The sequence below is a fragment of the Manis pentadactyla genome, chromosome 11 (assembly GCF_030020395.1).
Source record: "Manis pentadactyla isolate mManPen7 chromosome 11, mManPen7.hap1, whole genome shotgun sequence".
NCBI classification, from domain to species: Eukaryota; Metazoa; Chordata; class Mammalia; order Pholidota; family Manidae; genus Manis; species Manis pentadactyla.
In genome coordinates this window covers 14,802,925-14,819,138 of record NC_080029.1, presented here as the reverse complement: position 1 = coordinate 14,819,138, position 16,214 = coordinate 14,802,925, and positions in this window count along the sequence as shown.

The following is a 16,214-nucleotide window of genomic DNA, read 5'->3' as shown; positions in this document are numbered from 1 at the left end:
CTTCCTTCTCCGGAGTGCTTTGGCTATTTGGGGTCTAAAATTCATAAGTTGGCTGGTACAATTTCAATCTTTTTGAATTTAATGAGGCTCTTTTTGAATTTACTGAGGCTCTTTTTGTGACCTACTATGTGGTCTATTCTGGAAAATGTTCCATTTGCACTTGAGAAGAATGTGTATCCTGCTGCTTTTGGGTGGAGAGTTCTGTAGAAGTCTGTTAGGTCCATCTGTTCTAGTGTGTTGTTCAGTGCCTCTGTGTCCTTTCTTATTTTCTGTCTGGGTGATCTGTCCTTTGGAGTGAGTGGTGTGTTGATGTCTCCTAACATGAATGCATTGCATTCTGTTTCCCCCTTAAATTCTGTTAGTATTTGTTTCACATATGTAGGTGCTCCTGTGTTTGGTGCATATTTATAATGGTTATATCCTCTTGTTGGACTGACTCCTTTATCATTACCTAATGTCCTTCTTTGTCTCTTGTTACTTTCTTTGTTTTGAAGTCTATTTTGTCTGATACAAGTACTCCAACACCTGCTTTTTTCTCCCTATTGTTTGCATTAAATATATTTTTCTATCCCTTCACTTTTAGTCTCTGTATTTCTTTCGGTTTGAAGTGAGTCTCTTGTATGCAGCATATAGATGGGTCTTGCATTTTATGCATTCTATTCCTCTGTGTCTTTTGATTGGTGCATTCAGTCCATTTACATTTAGGGTGATTATCAAAAGATATGTACTCATTGCCATTGCAGGCTTTGGATTCGTGGTTACAAAAGGTTCAAGGGCAGCTTCTTTACTATCTAACCATCTAACTTAACTCACTTATTATGCTATTATAAACACAGTCCGATGATTCTTTATTTTTCTTCCTTCTTTTTCTTCTTCCTCCACTGTTTATATTTTAGGTGTTTTATTCTGTACTCTTTATGTTTCCCTTGACTGATTTTGTGCATAGCTGATTTGATTTTTGATTTAGTTAGTATTTGGTTGGTCTACTTTCTTTGCTGTGGTTTTATTTTCTCTGGTGATAGCTATTTAGCCTTCGAGTACCTCCATCTAGAGAAGTCTCTTTAAAATACTTTGTAGAGATTGTTTGTGGGAGGTAAATTCCCTCAACTTTTGCTTATCTGGCAACTGTGTAATCTCTCCTTCAAATTTAAATGATATTCTTAGTGGATACAGTATTCTTTGTTTGAGGTGCTTCTGTTTCACTGCATTAAATATATAATGTCATTCCCTTCTGGCCTGTAAGGTTTCTGCTGAGAAGTCTGATAATAGCCTAATGGGTTTTCCTTTGTAGGTGATCTTTTGTCTTTCTCTGGCTGCTTTTAATACTCTGTCCTTGTCTTTGATATTTAATTGTTATATGTCTTGGCGTTGTCCTCCTTGGGTCCCTTGTGGTGGGAGATCTGTGAACTTCCATGGTCTGAGAGACTATTTCCTTCCCCAGATTGGGGAAGTTTTCAGCAATTATTTCTTCAAAGACACTTTTTATCCCTTTTTCTCTCTTCTTCTTCTTCTGGTACCCCTATAATGTGAATATTGTTCCATTTGGATTGATCACACAGTTCTCTTAATATACTTTCATTCCTAGAGATTCTTTTATCTCTCTCTGCCTCAGCTTCTCAGTATTCATGTTCTCTGATTTCTGTCCTATTAATAGTGTCTTCCACCTCATCCAGTTTGCTCTTAAATCCTTCCATTGTTTGTTTCATTTCTGTTATTCATCCCTTAGCTCTTGAATATTTCTCTGTAGCTCCATCAGCATGCTTATGACTTTTATTTTGAATTTTTTTTTAGGAAGATGCATTATTTCAGTCTCACTAAGCCCTCTTTCTGGTGTTTGAGGGATTTTGGACTGAATAAATTTCTTCTACCTTTTCATGGTGATAGGAGTGGTTGCCGGTGAGTGGTGCATGTGTCAGCTGGGAGAACAAAGTACCTTCTGGCTTGCTGGTTGCCTTGCTTGTCTCTGCTGTCTGTGCCAGTTAACCGCACACAGGGAGCAGCATCTGGGTTAATGCCCTGAGCTGCCGTGGGCAGGGCGGCCCTCAGAATAGCCTAGGGTACTGGCGGGGGTCACAGGCAAGTGGTGTGTGTTCTGCAACAAGAACAAAGCCACTTTGTGCCTCCTGGACTCTGTGCCATTCAACTGCATGCAGGGAGCATCCTCTGGGTCTTGGCCAGTTAGCTGCGCACAGGGAGAAGCCTCTGTGCTAAGCTGTGTGGTTGCTGTAGGCAGGGCTGCTCCCCCACTGTTTCACAGCAATGGTGGGTCAGCCAGTTTGCTTGCAATGCCATCAGGGGGAAAGGAACAGCAGGCTGCTTATCACTATGAGGGGCTTTGGAGCTGCATTGCAACCCAGGAGATTAGGGTGCCTGAAGTTGTGGGGATATAATGAAATGTTGAATTCTGCTGTGAGGCTGTCAGGGTTAAAATTAGAGTCTACTTATGGGAGAGCTGCCAAGACCCCATCCATTTAATAATGATCTCTTATTTTTTCAAATCAATAATCACTAGCAGTCAAGTTCCATGAGGGCAAGAATTTTGTCTATTTTGCTCATTGCTATATCACTAGTGCCTAGAAAATTGTCTAGCACTTGGATGGTGCTCAGTACCTTCTGTTTTAATGTTGTACCATGGCTCTCTAACATCTGGATAGCGCTCTGACCCAGTACAGCCCAGCAGAACTTTCTGCATGGTGGGAATGTTCTATATATGTGCTGTCCAATATTGTAGCCATTAGCTACAGGTGGCTATTGAATACTTGAAATACAGGTACTGCACTTAACAAACTGGATTCTAAATTTTATTTCATTTTAATTAATTTAAATCTAAATGGCCACCATAACGGACAGCACAGTAAACAGCTTGCAGCTCAAGTTATGGTCTATGGACAGCACTTTGGTGTTACCTGGGAGCTGTGAGAAATTCATGATCTCAGGCTCTACTCTTGACCTACAGAATTGTTAGACAGAAAAATAGACATGAGCAAGTGGAGGGGGAATAAAGCCAGTAAAACGCACTAAGTGGACTGAAAGAGTTAACCAGATAAAGCCAGAGAGCCAGAAAGGATTCACAGAGTTAATGAGTTAATTAGTTCAAGTTTCAAAGGCCAGGAGTGACTTGGGATGTCCGGATATTCCCTTGATAAAGAAAAGTATCAGAGTGCAGCCCATGTCTTCATTGTACCAATTAGATCGTGCCATTGTAAAATCTACTTAGTCTGTGAAAAGGCCCAACTTATTCTTTAACTTAACCCATATGCTTCTCTTCCTATTCTTCCAGCCCCTTAATTAATTTTGTAACCAGGACAGGAGATAAACCTCTAAAGTGTAAATAAAGAATGCTGAAATGTGGACAAAGAATGTTGAGATCTGGACCAACACAGTCACCTAAATAACCCTATTCTTAAGATAAAACTTCAAAGGCATTATGAACCACCTGTATACATCATGCCTTATGCTGACTTCTACCCAAAAGGCCCTATAAAACCCCAAACTCTAAACCCTTATGTGTGCCTCCTCTCTGAGCTTGCCCACACTCCCCTTTTCTTGAGTTGTCACTCTCTCTGCTCTACTCTAGATAAGCAGGGAGGGGCTGCCGAGAGCCCTCCTTTGGGCTTGCAAGTTCCCGTCGCCTGGGTGACCTGGACAGGCCTGCAGCTGTACAATCATGCTCTTTAGTAGCCTGCCTGAAAATCTCTTTTCTTTGCCTTTGGGAAGTTCTCAGAACATAATCTCACTCCATCCAGTGCTCTGCGGCTCCCCCAAATCCTGGGGTGGGAGGGACTTAGTTCTGGTGCTGTGCAGATTCAAGCGAACACTGGATGCCAGGTGACACTGGCTTCAGGAGTTGGCAAAGGATTTGCCCAATACTGAGCAGGAGTTCAATGAGCTTCCTTTCCTGCCTCTGTCTACCCTGACTCTGGCCCACTCCTCCCTTGGAGGGTATTCAGATACAACTTTCATTCTGCTTGCTGCTGTGCCTTTGCCTTTCAATTCTTTGTTGTGATTTGGACAAGAACTGAGGAGAATAAACTCACCCCTCAGCAGAATCAGAATCTGTATTCCGTTCCCATGTCTGTGCACACACATAAACATTAGAGAAGCTCTGCTCCAACAAACACTCACATAATTCACTTTCACATCACTTATTTTACTTGACCCTCACAAAAGATCCACATTTCGGTCATCACTTTTTCCATTTTATAGATGAGGTAATTGAGCCTTTGAAAGGTCATGTCATTTGCTCAAAACCACAAAATGGGAAGGAGAAGTTGGGTTTCAGAGCTCAGCATTTCTTCTGTTATGTTTTCTCTTGGTACTGATGGGGTGGAAGACAGCAGTCTAATTCTGGGCAATTTCAGTAACACTGTTTCTTTCAGCTCTGTTTTTAAATGGAATAAGATCACAGCATTTTGCTGCTGGAAACATGAGCTAGAGATGTAAGTGATAATAGAGATGGGTTGTGGAATGGGGTAGGATTGTAGGGGCAGATGGGGAATTAGCTATTAGTTCTAGTTTCTTCCTCAAGTACAGTTGAGTGAGGAGGAATTTAGACAGGGCTATATGTCAGGCCAGGCAGACTTTTCACCAGAAAAAGTGGTCCTTTCCTTGCCCAGGATCTACTTACATACATAAAACAAGCTGAAACTATCTGTTTTTCTTTGGTTTGTTATTTCACCATGTGAAAGAGTTGGAGAGATTTTTAACAATTTGGAGATTAAATATTGATTAGCTTAGCTAAAAATTTTCTTTGGTAAGTCCTGGGAATGGGAATGAGGGGCAGGGGTGTGCTCCCTCCCTTCACTCCCAGTGCATGAAGGTGAGGCAAAATGACAGAGAGAAATGAACAGAGCGTTCAAATGTAAATCCCAGATCAAAGAAGGCTGCAAGAACTGAGACACCAAGTGATAAGACTTGTTTTGCTGACTAGCAGGCTCTCATGGAGGCATGTCTCTGTAGGAAGCTCCAGGTTCATAGTAAATAAATACATAAATGTATTTACTGATGGAAAATGAGCCTTCTTGGCAAAATTAAGAAATCTGCCAAAAGTATGTTTTGGCCAGTCACTGAGTTTGCACTGAGCTTCACTTTCTTCTTCAGAGCAACCCGTCCCCATCAGCCTGCACATTATTTCACTGACCCTATCTCTGTAGAAACTCAAGCCCTTAAGTGAAGAGCCTTGATACAAATAATAACAGTTAAAGCTATGTGTAGATACTCCAGGTTTGCAAACCAGTAGTGAGAAAGAACAAACAAAGGAACAAATAAATAAAGGAACAGGAAAAAAGTAAAAGTAAATAATAGTCAGAGTTATCAACCAAGCCTGGAAATGGCAGGCCTACCTCCCCCTGGCCCGTCCGCCCCATGGCCTGCTCCTCCTCTGCTCTCTGGCATGGAGAATGGCTTCACCTTTATCCTGGCACCTGAGCTGTGTGCTGTGTTTTCCAAGGTTGACACAAAGGGTTACATTCTCTCTATATTTGTCTACATCTTGATTTTTACATGAAAGATTTGCTTTGGATATCTCTCCGTGTGGATGTGTACGGATCCAGATCATTCTCTGTAGTGATTTCTCAGAAAGGTCTTCCTAAATCACAAATCTGGTTCTGTCGCCTCTCTGTGTGGAAGGGCCGACAGCCGAAGGCAGACACCAATAGCACTTCCAGCCGCTGGACCACCGGCACTTCCTGAAAGGGACCTGGGTGGTGCATCACACAGTTCATCCTTTGGGCAGCTGATCCACTCTTCACAGACATTCTGGGAGCAGCTCCTCCCCCATCTGTGGGCCTCTTAGAAGGGGAAGGCCTGGGGCTGCAGCTGGTCTTAGAACTGCAACTGATATTCATATGCCTTCTCTACCAGCCATTCTTGTCTCCTCTCAGCCCCTGCCAGCCCCTGTGATGATCTCGATGGTTTACCTGGTGGTGTGACCCAGGTGGCAGCTCTGAGAGGCCCGTGCCCTAAGTCACTATGCCCTCCCAGGGTGGGCATGCTGCACTGTGCATTTCTTTTCAAAATGGTCCAAGTACCAAGAGGCGCTCAAGTGGGTTACTTGGATGACAAACGTAGTCCTCCAGCCCCTGTGGCATGGTGATGACCCAAGGAGGTTGTGCATAGAAAGTAGCAAGTGAAACCCAGGAAACTAATATGAAACTATTTCCTGATTTCAACCTCAGAGAACCATTAATTTGGTTTCCTTTCCATTGTTCAAACTAGGCTTATTTAAAAATTCTAATTGAAATGGTATGTATGTGTGTATAAAGTATATGTTTGTGCATGTATATATATCAGAGGCTGTAGAAAAATATAAGGGATACCATAAAAATCACCTGGAATACCACCATCTAGAGAGAAAGTGTTACCTTATTGATATCTTTCTTCGCACTCTCTTGATATTTCTTTGATTTATTTTTAAAATGAAAAGTTATGCTTATGTATATAAAAATTACTATCTTACCACTTTTCTTCTGATGTGATGGTATACTGTGACTACTTCCCAGCCCCTCTATCTTTACACTGTATTCAAAGAAGGGCAAAGGAATTAGGCTGATTGTGATTACTCCTAGACAGCATTCCTCAAAGTAATTTTTGTGATAAGAACCTGGTTGACTTAGAAGAATTGAACAAAGCAACTTCTCTTTAGAAGGCAAAAAGTGCCATATATAATACAGAGCATATATAATAATGACAACCATAGTAATTATATTATCTCATTTAAATTTGTGGCCACATTTGAGTTCAGTGTATGTCATTACTGTTCTACAGATGAAGAAATTGAAGCAGAGAGATTGAATCACTTGCCAGGGTCACACAACTAGAACCCAGAACTGAAGTTCACATCTAGATTTCCTGCCCTCAAATCCCACACTCATCACTATGACAAGTGGTTAAGAAAAATTTGCCGGAGTGATGAAAGTCCAGGAGACACAGCTATCAGGGATGGAAGACATTGCAGGTGACAGGTGGATCACCGCATCCAGTGAAGACAGGCACAGGCCAGAGTTCTCCACTGAGGTCAGGAGTCTGCATTCAGAGGGCTCACCTGAGGTCCCAGAACTCTGGCCTGCAGGTGGGTGGAAGATGTGACAGCACTTGGGTGCAGGAATGGGAGATCAAGGAATGGGAGAGTCACAGGAAAGCAGATGAGCAGGAAGGCAGCCCCAGCCAGGTAGGCAGAACCTTGTATAGGAGAGCAGGCAGGGCAGTGGCTGTAAGGAAGTGGGAGCTAGAGGTCAGGCAGGCACCCACTCACCACCCACTCTGGGAAATCCTGCTTCACTGGCACAAAGGGAGAGAGGCTTGTCAGAAAACAGGGGAGATAAAACAGTCTACAAAACAAGACAGAACACATTCACCAAAAGATGAATCAGATGGTTCCTAGCAGCCTGATTCAAAATAGCTGCAAACTGGAAACTGATATATCAAATGTCCATCCACTAGGAGGCATAATAAATAAATGGTGGTATAATCACACAGTGGAACACAGCACAGCAATGAGCGCGAACAAACTACAACGACATGCGTAATAAAATGGATGAATCTTACACATGTGCTGTCAGTGAGCACAGACACGGAACCATCCATTCGGAAGAGCCCATTTATGTAGAGTAATAGGCAGAGCCGTTCTATGCCCTTAGAAGCGAGATTATGCTTGGGGATGGGGGAGTCGAGACTTGAAGGGGTCCTGATGGGCATCTGAGGGCCTTGTAATGTCCTTTTAAAGAAATTTGGGTGCAGGTTGCATTTGTGCATTCAACTCTTTTATCTAAAACTCAAGAGATTTATTGGATTAAAAACTAGAAAAGAAGAAGGAGAAAGAGAAGAAATGAGCAAGAGCAGCAATGATAAAAGTAACCTAAATCATTATGAAGAAAACATCTAATTTCACTCAACTTTCATCTTTGGGGAGAAAGTTGCACTTTTTAGGCCATCAGTTTCTATACGATTACCAAGGAAAAAAAGGGTCTTAGTCCAGTGATGGTAAGAGAATCGACAAGAGAGAAGTTTCATGCTGTCAGAATAATTTACAATTGTTCCAACCCACTTTTAAGGTTCACAGCTGTGGGCTATGGGGCCTGGTTCCAAGTAACTTTGAAGTTGTATTGCATTATATCTGGGTAATACAAATTGACAAGGTCTCTAAATTAGGCAACTAACTAGAAAATGAGGTCTGAAAGCCAGCTTTATCAGCAGCCAGGAATCTGGTTGGGAAGACTTAGCCGTTTATGGCCAAGCCGTGGGTGGGGAGTACATTTTCCATGCCGGCCATCAGGATGGAAGGAAGAATGAAGAGGAGACGATCACATGGAGAGGCCAGGGAATAAATCTGGGCTTCCCTGATTGACAATCTGTCTGGGTTTTACTCAACAAATATTTGTAGAGTGCTTTCTATCTGCCAAGCACTGTCTAAGTACTCTGTGAATAAAGACTCATTTAACCCTTAACGAGCCCATGAAGAAAGTTGGGTTCACAAGTTTTGGGGAGCTTGCCAGGGTCACTCAGTTTATGAACAGCTGCTCTGGGATTAGCACCAGGTCTTCATGCTTGGACACGTGAGTGTGGCCTCGTCAGGCTGCGGGCTCACAGAAGGCAGGGGCCACACCTGTTTGTCTTATTTCATCTGAGGCCAAGTTTTTCATCTCGTCTTATGACAAGACCCATCTTCGTAGCACTCAACGTGACAAGTGGCCCCAGAAAAGACAGTCTATATTGAGCGTTTTCTTTTTTGGTCCGAAGTCCCCAGTAATCACTTTTGAATGGATGTCTTGATCAAGGGCTGGTCTTTGATGTACAAAGGCTGCAGAATTTAGACTAATGCTCAACGTTTTCCTTTCCCTCCAGCAATGCTAACATCCCAGAAGGGCTCATCAGGACCTCTCTGCGGGCTAAGGAAAGTAGCGACAAGAACAAGGAACCAGGGAGGGACAATGGTCTAGTGATGGATCAAAGGAGTGAGGGGTTTTGGGAGCCTCAGCCCACGTCTTTGTCTTTGTTACTGTTCTTTTTTTGTAGTGGAAATACAGTTCTTTGGAGGCAGCAGGTGAAATAATGGGCTGGAGAGACTCTGTTCCAGGTGGCATCTGTGCTGCGGGAATGTGACCCTGACCCCCGTCTATGAAGTCACCAAGGTTGTTTCATAGCCCCCGTGCCCAGAGCTCCCATTACTCTTCAGTTTGGCCCTCAGAGCTGGCTGACAGGTCTAGAATGTGTGTTATCATGTGTCTCCTGGAGCAAAACAAAGGTAACAGTCAGGTCAAACGGAGACAGAGCCTCTGCAGAAAGAGAAATTTAAATAAAAAGCAGAAATAGGTACTTTGAGAAAGGGCACTTTATTTTTAGAAAAGAAAAGGAATTAGGAGAAGATTAATGGTTGCCATGGTAATGGCAGAGCACTGCCTATATTCTATAGGCTCAGCTTTAAACATGACGCGGGAAAAAAATAACGGCTTCCCTGGTGACTTCCTGAGAAAATACAGGCGGAAATAAAAACGCTGCCCAGAAACAATATCTCACGTTCGTTCAACTGCCATTTCACAGGCTCTCTATTCCACAGGCCTGCAGTCACTTAAAAAGCCGTTTCGATGTTTGGCACAAAAAATCCATGTTAAGTGAGAGTCTCCTTTTCAGTCTCCACTTGTTTTTTCTCCTGAGTTCCTAGTTGTGCTTTAAAGGTAGAACCTAGAGCAGAAGCCCCAGGAGCGTGGCCTGGAAACCCGGGATTCTCAGTGGAAATGGGAGATGATCAGGCAGCATCAGCAAGCCTCTGAATTTACCTACAAAGACAAAACAAATTGGTGGCTAGTATTTAAATGCCCAGAGATTGCACATGGAAATTCAAAAGTCTGTCTTTTGAAAATGTTAGAAAAGCTCCCTGTCCTGGATCTTCCTTCCCATGTGACAAAAACCAGCCGCAGTTCACTCACGTCTCCAACACATCGCCTTCTGCCTGCTTCCCTTTATATTCCTGCTTGGGTGGGGTTGGAACCCCACCTAGTGCAGCAGAAGTCCTCCTTCTAGATCAGTGCTTCTCAAACTTCAGCTCACATCAGACTCACCTGCAGGGCTTGCGGGGCGCCACCCCCAGAGTTTCTGCTTCTTCGGGTTTGGGGTGGGGCCTGAGAACATGCATTTCTAACAACTTCCCATTGATGCCCTTGCTCCTACTTTGGAGACCACACTTTGAGAGCTGCTTCCCTAGTTTAATGGTTCCTATACTTTTGTTAGGGGAGACCCCTTTTCTTGATGATCTTCCTTAAAGAAATTTATATTAAGTTGAATAAGGTAGAAACATTTTTAGTCACTGCCATTCATTGGAGGAGGAGAGCTGTATTTTTGCAGGGAGAGAAGAAATATGATGCTCATTAGCTACAAGAGATTTTGACTAGACAGCTTTGCTGAGACAAAGCAAGAAATGGGAAAGGAAAGGGGGGAAGAAGCAGACAGAGAAGAATGGTGGCTGTAGGAGGAGGGGTCCTTGCCTGTGACCCCCAAACCTCAGTGAAGTCGACTAAACCCGTGAAATATACAACGTGAGTGGAGTGTGTGTGTGTGTGTGTGCACGTGTGTAAATGGTGTCCAGGCCCAGGCTGAAGTGGAGTCAGAGAGGAGCTGGCCCGAGACCTAGAGGGTGAAGTCACGTCAGGAACCAGCTCCCCAGAGATCTCTGCCTCCGCGAAGGTTTGTACTTCCTCAGACTGTGGAATTGCGAGACTTCAGGCGGGTTTTCTCCAACCTTAGAGGCCCCAGCTGATCTCTGGATTCCATGAGAAAGATTTCATCTGTGCTGTCATCTGAATGTTTGTGTCCTTTCAAAATCCATATGCTGAAATCCTAGCCCCCAAGATGACAATATTAGGAGATGGAGTCTTTTTGGAGGTGATTAGGTGGTGAGGGCAGAGTCCTCGTGAATGGTATTCATGCCCCTATAAAAGAGCCTCAGAGAGACCCCCTGCCCATGGGATCCCATGAGGTCATGGAGAAAGATGGCTGTCTGGGTAGACACCAGACACTGAAATCTGCCAGCACCCATGATCTTGGACTTCCCAGTTTCCAGAACAGTGAGAAATAAATGTTTGTTGTTTATCAGCCACCCAGGCTATGGCATTTTGTTACAGTCATCTGAACATACTGAAGCAATCTGAGTTAAAATATATAATTCAGGATAAAGAAGATGTGGTACATATACACAATGGAATACTACTCAGCCATAAGAAAAGGGCAAATCCTACCATTTGCAGCAACATGGATGGAGCTGGAGGGTATTATGCTCAGTGAAACAAGCCAAGCAGAGAAAGAGAAATACCAAATTATTTCACTTATCTGTGGAATATAAGAACAAAGGAAAAACTGAAGGAACAAAACAGCAGCAGAATCACAGAACTCAAGAATGGACTAACAGGTACCAAAGGGACAGGGACTGGGGAGGATGGGTGGGTAGGGAGGGATAAGGGGGGGAGAAGTAGGGGGGTATTAAGATTAGCATGCATGGGGGGGTAGGAGAAAAGGGAGGGCTGTACAACACAGAGAAGGCAAGTAGTGATTCTACAACATTTTGCTATGCTGATGGACAGTGACTGTAAAGGGGTTTATAGGGGGGACCTGGTATAGGGGAGAGCCTAGTAAACATAATATTCGTCATGTAAGTGTAGATTAGTGATACCAAAAAAAAAAAAAGGGCAGTTCCTGTGTGGTAACCTCCAATGAGTTCTACACAAGAGTATAAAGGGCATATAAAAGTGTAGGCAAAGGGTCTGTTTGTGTTTATACAGAGGATCAAAGCCTAATTGGGCTACCCCGAAAATGAACTAAGATATGATATGAAAGAGAACTTCCAACATCAGCACTCTCTGGAAGACTCATGCCAGAAGATGATCATCAAAAAACCCCAACAAAGATCCACGCGCTGCTACAGCTGTAGATGCACTCATCCCACCAGTTCCTGGACTTGCCATGGGAATGAAGGAGATATCTAAGCTGGCCTGTGCATACAGTAAAACAACAAATTTGACTGGATCTATACTGTTGGAACTCAACCAAGAATTAGGAGAAGTGCAAATTGTAGCGCTCCAAAATCTTACAACTACAGACTATTTACTGTTAAAAGAACATAAGGGATGTGAACATTCCCCAGGAATGGGTTGTTTTAATTTGTCTGATTTCTCTCAGACTGTTCAAGTTCAGTTGGACAATATCCACCATATCATAGATAAGTTTTCACAAATGCCTAAGGTTCCTAACTGGTTTTCTTGGTTTCACTGGAGATGGCTGGTAATTACAGATATGCTTTGGTTATGTAACTATACTCCTATTATGTTAATGTGTGTGCACAATTTAAGTAGTAGCTTAAAACCTATACATGCTGAAGTTACTGTACAAGAAGATATGTCAAAGAAATAATCAATCTTCCCATGTTTTCTTCCACCTGCTACTTTTTTGGCTTTTCTTCTTCCTTCCTAATTACAACCCTTAAATAGAATTCGTGCCTCATATCAAATTTACCGAGTATCATCATTCTTCCAAGTGGTAAAGATACCTCAAGACAAATGCTGGGCATAGAAGCCACAGGGCATAAATATGCAAAGAAATAAAAAGCTAACCATTTCAAACAATAAGGCTTCTCTCTCACTTAACAACTTTACATTTCCCTGTATGGCCCCGGAAGATGACTGGTTAGTCAGAGACAGGTAAGATTCCTCAAGGGAGGAACAACCTAAGACAGGCACAGTTGCAGGGGGGTCATCAGGTGAGAAATTGGGGATCAACAGAGGTGAGGCTTAGAACCTCACCCCCCCTGTTCTGAGAGAAATCTTCTGCATACGTGGATGTTTTATTGCCCTTGTCTAGCTTGGATTAACACATAGTCTACAGGCACACACCTGATCATCTACATTTGCTCTCTTACAACACTAAACTATGTTTTCTACCTTTATCTTGTATCTACCTACCACTTCAGCATTTTATTAAAAATAATAATAATAAAGAGAGAAATGTGATATCCACATATAAATCAAGTATAAAAATCAAATGAGTATTCATATTTGAACTGACTGTTTATAGTTCATAATGCATGAGCAAAACCAAAGGTTTCTGTGATGACTGCCCTTGTACTGTTCACCATGTAACTTATTCACTATGTAAGAATTTGTTCTACATGTAAGAACTTGTTTGTTATGCTTCAGAAGATTGGAGACTGACGAAAATTAGGCTTGGGGTGGATTAATGATTGTGCATTGAGCATTGACTCCCCTATACAGAATTTTATTGTTGTTAACAACCATTTGATCAATAAATATGAGAGATGCCCTCACAAAAAAAAAAAAAAAAGTATACACTTCCAATGGTAAAATAATAAGTAACCGGGATGTAATGAATATAGTCAAGATATTGTAACAGCTTGGTATGGTGATAGCTGGTACCTAGAATTGTCATGTATATAAATGTTGAATCACTATGTTGTACACCTGAAACTAATGTAATGTAATACTGTGTGTCAACTACCCTTCAATAAAAAATAATTATCTGCAAAAAAAAAAAATATATATATATATATCTAATTCAGCACAGACATGTACAGCAAAGAATCTAAGCTTCCGCTCAGCATGAGCTAACACCCAGGCTGACTTAATCCTGGACAAAAGCAAGAGCACTTGACCTTTTAGATGGTCTGTGCAGGTTTGTAGAGGGAAAACTCTTCGCTGGTCTTTTCTTGAAATACCAATGACAGCTCCCAGGTCACCTGCTATTTCCTTTGCAGACCTCTGGGGGTCCAGGGAGGCCTGGGAATGCCTGCTTGAGCTGGCGTGGGGGTCTAACACAGATGGGGTGTCCTCTGATAATGGGCCCTTGGAGCACCATGTCCAAGACCCAGTGGAAGAATATTCAAAATGTCCATTTTACTTGCTGTTTCAAATATATTTTGCTATTATTGAGTCTGTGTAATTACATATATGAAAGCATTACGTAGGTGGTGACATGTTAAGTATCTTTACTGAGCAACTCCTATATTTTTTGTGCACTCTTTAGTTTAATATTCACAAAAACCCTGAAAGGTAGGTATTTTATCCCTATTGTGAAGAAAGTAAACTATGCTCAGATAGGCTTAGTAAATTTCCAAAGGTCATTCAATGGAAAGCTGGTAGGGGTGGGATTTGAACTCAGATCTGTCCAACTCCAAATTCTCTCTTGTTTCCTTGTAACCACCCCACAGCTCCCTGCTTCTCAGATGAAAGTGGTTGTCTTTCTTAGTATTTCTATGGCTTTTGAGTATGACAAGCGAAATTCTGGTTTGCTCCTATTTGTTCAATGTGCAAGCCCCAAGAAAAGCATAAAAGAAGAACTGTACTATGTGCCTCTGAATAGTAACACTGCACCCCTGAGCTTACACCCTAATGGGGTCTTCTCTGTAATGATGGTATTAGAAAATGGCTGTGTGTCCCCAACACTTTGTGATTTTTTTTCAGTGAGCAGTTCCAGAAGAACATAGATTCGCTTTTCAAGTAAGAAAGTTGCATTTGGTTCCCAGTGAATTTAATCTCTCAATTTTCCTCAGTTGTTTGGACATGCTAAACTGAAATTCAAATGAGATGCTATGATAATGACCCTGTTTTTGTTAGTCTTTTTCACAGCTGGGCTTCATTTCTGTGCCTATAAACCAGCTCCTCTTTGCAACACAGGAGAGACGATGTACTGGGAAACTGAGCTAAACCAAAAATAGCAGCCAAACCCTGCCAGCACTCTGTGCTGCTCTGGTTGCCATTTTGTTTGAAGAAAAGGGGTGAAAAGTTTATTTAGAGGACAGCTGTTCATTTTTCTCCATTGAAAACACTGTAAGAAAGAACTGAGAATGCTGTCCTTCGGCCATGAGGTTTCTACGGAGAGGGCTCTCTGGCATCGGGCATTCTGCCATGAGAACCCCCAACCGTCGGCAGTCCTGCCCATCTAGAATAAACTATTTACAGACGTTGAGCATGTTGATCCTGAGAAAGATTGTAAAGGGTTCTAATGGTCACTCACCTGCTTCCTCCCCCCACCCCACTCACCACAGCCGCCAAAGTGATCTTCCTAGAATACGATTCTGAGCAAGTGACATCTTGGCTTCAAATTGTTCCCGTACAGGGTCTTTTATGACCATACCCCTGCTGACTCTTTCAGTCGTGGGCTAAGGTTTCTTCCTGCTTCCTCATGCTTCGGACAGCCTAAATTGGATCACGTGACTCCCCTGCTCAGACTCTCTGCCCGTGGCATCCCGCTGCGTGAAGAATGAAACCCCAGGCCATGGCATCGGTCCAGGACAGCCTTTTTGATTAGCCTCTTGTTGTCTCTCTAAGGTCGTCCCTTCTTTCTTTCCTCTTCTTCCTTCCTTCCTTCCTTCCTTCCGTCCTTCCTTCCTTCCTTCCTTCCTTCCTTCCTTCCTTCCCTCCTTCTCTCTATTTGAAAAACTATGTCCTCTGAATTCAACACACACAGCCTGAGTACACTGGGAAGGGAAAAGAATTCCAGAGACCTAGAACTTTCCAGTTCACTGGAAGCTCAACTTCAAACCTTTAGGGGAGGGCTGTGTCCAATTGCAGCCATTGCCCAGCTGTGTGGAGAGAAAGGTGTCTCTGGGATGTGCCAGACTTCTTCGCAATGCAACCTCCTCTCTTCTCAAGACTGCTGTCACAGAGTGGGGCTGTGCAGGGGAGAGAGAGCCACAGTGCTTGGAAAAGAAATCTGAGGACAACCACCCAAATAGCAGCTCTGCTTCCCTGGATCAGCGCTTGAGATAGAAAATTTTCTGAAATGCAAGGTCTTTTAGTGGAGCTGGAAATGTAAAAACCATGCAGTTGGACTCCACCATTTTGGAGTAGCTGCCCGAGCCAGGCCACGCCCACAGCAACAGCGGAGATTAACTCCATAGCAGCCGGGCAGGAAGCAGAAACCCTGTCTGCGCGCAGCTGCCCAGCACAAGCCACTAGAGGCCGCTGTTCTCCCAGGAGAGGAGGGCCACAAACCAACAAGAAAGGAAGTCCTTCCAGCCGTCACTCGTCCCAGTTCTGCAGACTATTCCTATCACCATGAAAAGGCAAAGCTACAGGCAGACAAAGATCACAGAGACAACACCAGAGAAGGAGACAGACCTAACCAGTCTCCCTGAAAAAGAATTCAAAACATGCTGACAGAGATGCAGAGAAACACACAAGAGAAATGGGATGAAGTCCGGAGGGAGATCACAG